General features: G+C 37.1%; 1 protein-coding gene across 1 annotated transcript in view; it reads right to left on the bottom strand.

Annotated features, from left to right (window-relative positions):
* The window catches only part of LOC107047820 (protein apterous), a 55,944-nt gene extending 50,586 nt beyond the window's left edge, over positions 1–5,358 (bottom strand). The window contains exon 1 of the mRNA XM_015270664.2: positions 5,309–5,358. The gene's annotated coding sequence lies outside the window, so the exon portion shown is untranslated. The remainder of the gene's footprint in view (positions 1–5,308) is intronic.
* Between the last annotated feature and the right edge of the window lie 574 nt (positions 5,359–5,932).

Below are 5,932 nucleotides of genomic sequence, written 5' to 3'. Positions count from 1 at the left end.
CCCCCCCCCCCCCCCCATTGAGAAACTCCACTGGACACTTCTTCTTTTTTTCATGTCTTCATTGAAGGAAAAAATGTTACAATACAAAAAAGGCGTACCGGTTACACGCGCCTAACAACTGTGTTACAATTGTCGTATGGGGCTGTCGCCAACGTTTTCAGTCTCAAAACTGGGGTCCACAAAAATGTGTTTCTGGGTCTTGGGGTCCATTGTGTTTTGGAAAAGGGAGTAGTTGAACATCGGTGGGGTGATGGTCAGCTAGTTGTATTTTGCGAGGAATAAATGGAACTGGACATGTTAGGGTTTTGAGGGAATTTGGGGACATGCAAGAGGGGATTGTCATTTACGCGATGGAATTTACACTGTTAGAAAAAAAGTGAAATTCCATGGACAGTTGATTACTAATTCTCAGGACAGTGATACTGAATGCGATTTAGGGGTAACAAATGAGAAAATTTCAGGTTTCATTGAAAATTCAGTAATATTCCAGAATTTTAAGCAGCATAAAGACGAGAATTCCTTAATTTATTTGAATTTCCAATCTAATATGAATATTCAGTGCCAAATTATATTGAATTTTTAGTGAAATTCGAAATTTCATAATTTTTTCCCCCTAAATCGCATTCAGTGTCACTGTCCTGAAAATTCAAGAATATATTTTCCGGAATTTTCTGGTTTTCTATTCATTTCCAGCGGAAAATGGAACTGAAATTTACAGTTCTCTTTGATTTTTCCACGAAATTCTGAATTTTCAATGACGAAATTCCTTGAAATTTCAGTGGTAATCAACTTCGATAAAAATTTCCAAAAAGTGTAGCGGAAATTTTAGATAAAAATTTTTAACAGTACTGTTAGGGTTGAGAACTTGCATTCTTAGAGATTTTATGAATCGAATGGACTAATATCTAGAGACAGCAGTTGAATATTAGATGAATTTTCGAAACCATTAAACCTTTACCCACTATTTTATTACTTGGTATTTCCCCTGGCATTTCCCGCGATATTCGTTTCATTAAATAATTCTTTAGGTTTTAAAAAGTTCTTTCGGATAGAAAAAAAAATTTTCTGGAAAAGTATAGAAATTGAAAAAAAGCTGGGATTTTTCTGAAATTGCTAGAAAACTTGAGTATTAAAAAAAATAATTTCAAATAATCTGATGTATTCCCCAATTTTTCCAGAACATCTGTGAATTCTCTGGGATTTTTTGGAGTTTCCTATGGCGCATCGCGTTCTGTATAGAACTAAATGAAATTCCCAGTTTTCAGTTTGATTCTCCCATCGAATTGTAAATTTTCATTAACAAAATTCCTTGAAATTTACAAACTCCAAAAAGTTCGGCAATTATAAAAAAATTATAACTGCAGTTTGTGCAAGCACAAAATTCCTAAAAATTCTAGTTTTCATCCTCAAGTACACAACTAGATCTCCCCCTCTTAGGGTTTATGGATGAATAATTTGAACTCAAAAGCTGTTTAGTTCCCGCGTGGCTCTTCACCTCATCTTTATCGTCCCTGATTCTCTCGTTTACGGTCCAGATGCCAATGATACTCAAGATCAATTCCTCGTCACGTTTTTATTTTCCCTGTATTTATGTATCTGGCGATTATTATTGAATATCGTGGAAATTGCCCAGGAAGCTATTGAGTCGTATTTAATCCCAGGGCTATTTGTATGCAGTCGTATAAAAGAGCTTGTCCAGAACAGAGGAGAAAACGTGAGGACTGGAATGTTCAAACAGGAGAAGTTGCTAATGGCTCAGGATCTTGATCACTCCGGTGATAAAAATACGTTTTACTATTTTTAATTACGAATAAAGTGTGGAATAGTCGTATTTTTCCGGTAATAATTACACGAATTATCGCCCCCTTCCCCCCTGAAACAACAAAAATCACAATGACCTCTAATGGCTGTACATAAAGTGTCATTTGGAATGACAAAACGTCGAGGGGGAGGGGGGGGGAGAAAGGCGCGGATTAAAGGACGTGATGACGATTAGAGAGCCGATGCACACCCTCATTTAATTCTCAGCCATTGAGGATTACGCGGAGCTGTTGGAGGATGGAGAGGAAAGAGGACAGGATGAAAGGAAAAAAAATTGGAATGAGGGAGAGGAAAGATGCCGGGGCACCTGAGTCCTATCGAAGTGGTTGGCGCAGCCCCAAGCGACTTTGGAGCGACGGACGGATATCCTCTTACAGACACGTGCGGGCCACGTGCCAGTACGTTTCGTCCATGGGTGCTCACCTCTCCTCTCCTTTTTTCCCTTTCATGAGGAATCAGAGCAATTTGAGAACTTCAGGACCTATCCACCTATTAATTAGGGGGATTTTTGGTGAGGGCACGCTAGGGAGGAAATTGCGGGGAGAGATATTTGGGCGAAAAGTTGTGCGAATCCGATGAAATTTCACTATTGCACTGAGAAAAATGTTATTGGTTTACAGCATCACGGTTCGGGATTTCAGTACCTTCGTCGTGGAATCAAGAATCCTGGGTTCCTAAAATAAGAACCGTCGGGGGCATTCAATAGTAGCGCCACGCAATTCAAGAGAAGAGGAGGTTGTGACATTTGTGATGATTCGTGACGGAGCACGGAGGGAATTGCCCAAGTTCTGGTGCGGCATACACCACAATTAATGAAGATGAATTGAGGAAACAAGGATGCACGGAAAATAACATATCCCTGAAATTGAGTACAACATATACTTGAATCAAGTATATTATTCTTGATTCGAGTATAAAGAATACTTGATTCACGTATATTGTATATTTATGTTTCAAGTATATTTTATATTTCATACTCAATTGGGGGATGGGTATTTCGATTCGAATATGATTCTTTTGTATCAGGTCGGGTTGTAGCAAACCCTCTTAAGTGGAATATAAGGGTCAGGCACTAAGTGTCAAAATATAAGGGTCAAAAAGTGGAGGTTAAAAAATGTGGGTCAGAATAGTAGGGTCAAAACATTAGGGTCAGAATATAAAAGTAAAAAAAGTGGGTGTCATGCAATGAGAGTCTAAATATAAGTCATATTACGCTTTATCACCGTTTTTAGCCCTTATATGACCCTCATTGCCTGACACCCACTTTTTTAATTTTTATATTCTAACCCTAATTTTTTGATCCTGATATTCTGACCCTATGTTTTTACCATTAACATTCTGACTCTCATTCCGTCACATTCACATTCAGGCCTTCAGTTTTTAACTCTAATATTTCGACCCTCATTTTTTAACTTCCACGTTTTTGACCCTTATATTCTCACACTTCTGTTTGACTCTTATATTAGACTTGAGAGTGCTTGGTTCAACCCGGGCTGATACGAAATAATCATCCTCGAATTGAAACCCCTATTCAAGTATAAGTATCCCCTATTCTAGTAGAAAATAGGGGAGGTTGGGGTAAAATGGACACTTTTTACTTTTTTTTAAATGCTAATGACGGGCTGAAATTTTGATGAAATTTAATAATTTTTTATCCACTGCAAAGAGCAATTCTTTCCCTTTGTGATGAGCCTAAACTGAGCTGAATTGATAAATTTGTTTCTGAGTTATGAGTAATTAAAACAAAAGTCTAAAGTGTCCATTTTACCCCAGTCTCCCCTATACTTGAATCAAGTATATTTTATACTTGAATGAAGAACAATATACCCGAATCCAGGATATTTTATTCTTAAATCAGGTTTATGCATATACTCAATTCTGCTATAAAATATACTCGATTCAAGTTTTTTTTGCGTGTGTAAATTTAAGTAACTCGAGGATTTCATTTTAAAAACCACACATTGTTAACAAACTTTGTAAAATTACTACACTTTTGCTACATCAGTGTGTAGTAAAATTACAAATTCGGTAGTAGAATTGGTATTTGCTACATTTTTGCATGAATATTGCAGCATGAACAGTGCAGGGTTCCTGATTTCAATACTAGATATCCGTAATCATGGCCGCGAGAGTCTCAAAACCAGGAAAAATGTAGACTATTTGTTGATGCCCACAAGTTATGTGTAGGACACATATTGTCTATGAAATCTGGATATTTTCAGAATTTCATCCATAACTTCTTCATTTCAGCTAAAATTCCGCGATTTATAATATTCCATCGCTGATTTGTCATGGCCTTTTCAGTCCACTGTTCTCAAGATCATTTTTTTCATTCAATTTGATAGAACCTATCAGAACGGTTGGAGTTAACATAACAACATCGACACTCCCGATGAGTCGATGCGATATGTTCATTCTTTGACAGCTCAATCCAGCGTGTAAAGTGATACCTACGCACAGGCTTTGACGAGAAACGATCCGACGGGCCGAGTGGAGGGATGGAGTCATAAAAAAAGTGGAGAAAAAAAATGTTAGAGGCATGTACCTCGTCATGGACACCACGTGGCCCTTTTATTGTGGGAAAACTCGTGTTCCAGTAGCCCGAAAATAAGAAATATTGGATGAAAAAATGACGAAAGAAACGAGAAAATTAATTGACAAGTATCGAGTAGCGAGGTGGTTTATTACGCGGGAAAACACTTTTGCGTCGTTCAATCTCCATAAAAATGTGATAAACAATGAACTGGAACTAGGGACACCCTCGCTCTTTTTTTAGCTAAAGTCGCGTGTCGTGTTACGTATGCCACGGGTTCATCCATCATGCGTTGGTTATACTCATGGGGAACGTGCCCTGCGGCTAGTTAGAGCAACTTGTGATTGATAAAATGTCAAATTAGCTCCCGGGATTTTTCTAACACCGAGAATTAATCCGGTTTATCAACCTCCCATTTCCGTTTGGAGGGGTGCATTTAAAATCCATTTAGGGAGATGTGATTAGCAACAGGGAAATTGAAAAAAATTGTTATTAATTGGAAAACCACTGTGGAGGAGAAAAAATTCAATGAAGAATGCCGTTTTTAAACTTTTTCATATTTTACTTTCTTATTTGTAATTAAATTGTTTCATTTTGAACCGTTTGGAAATATTTTCAAAATTTGAAGGAAGTAATTGATTATAAACGCTTAATTTTTTACACAGAAATCATTTTTTCTCAAAATCATAACAAGCTTTTCTAAACTGAGAATTTTACCAAAAATCAATATCTTGCCAAGAGAAATTGAACACTTACAGCTTCTTTTCAAGTCATCTAGCGAAAAAAACGGTCTCAGATTGAGAAAAAACTGGCAATTTGTTTTCGTTTTCACACTGGAAGGGTTATTTTCGAACCAGAGCGAGCCAAAGTACCTCATTAAACCCCCATAACGAGAATTTAGGTGGAAAACCGAAAGATCAGCTTTAGGTAATGTGCGTGAAATCAACCGGTTACCTTGCCACACTCCTCGCCACCAGAGTCCCTTTGTTAAAGCCTTGAAGTCTTCGTCTCTCGTGTCCTCCGAGGTTATCCCATCGGCTTTGGCTGCTGCCCCGACACCTGCGTACGGCATCCCAGGTGTCAGCCCAAATCTTACCTCGAGTACTTTCCACGTAAAAGTGGACCCGGTCATCCCAGTTTCGTCCTGCATAATCTCTATCAATAGAAAAAGTGAAGAATATTAGGAAACAACAACTTCAAGCGTTTCTTCTCCTCAATTTTTAATGAACATTTTGAATTTTATTGTTTTGAAACATCGTTGAGATGCTCCATATTAATGGCCCAAATGTTCATCAACAGTTGCGAAAATATCATTTTATTTTTATTTTTTCATTTTTTTTAATCTTTATTTTTTTTTTTTACTTAAATTTTAGATCCGCATGGAAATTTTTAGTAGGAGTTTGTCAATTTTCGAAATAAAGCACAAGAAAAATTCTAGGACTGGAATTAGAAAATTTGTGTCTGTCCATTATACACTGTTAGAAAAAAATGAAATTTCATACGAATAATAATTTTCAGGACAGTGACATTGAATGCGATTTAGGGAAAAAGAAATCATGAAATTTCAGGTTTCACTGA

This window comes from Diachasma alloeum, unplaced genomic scaffold (assembly GCF_001412515.2).
Source record: "Diachasma alloeum isolate Michigan unplaced genomic scaffold, Dall2.0 Dall_scaffold_78908, whole genome shotgun sequence".
Classification (NCBI taxonomy): domain Eukaryota; kingdom Metazoa; phylum Arthropoda; class Insecta; order Hymenoptera; family Braconidae; genus Diachasma; species Diachasma alloeum.
Note: the sequence above shows the minus strand (reverse complement) of the source record. Positions and strands in the feature narration are given on the sequence as shown.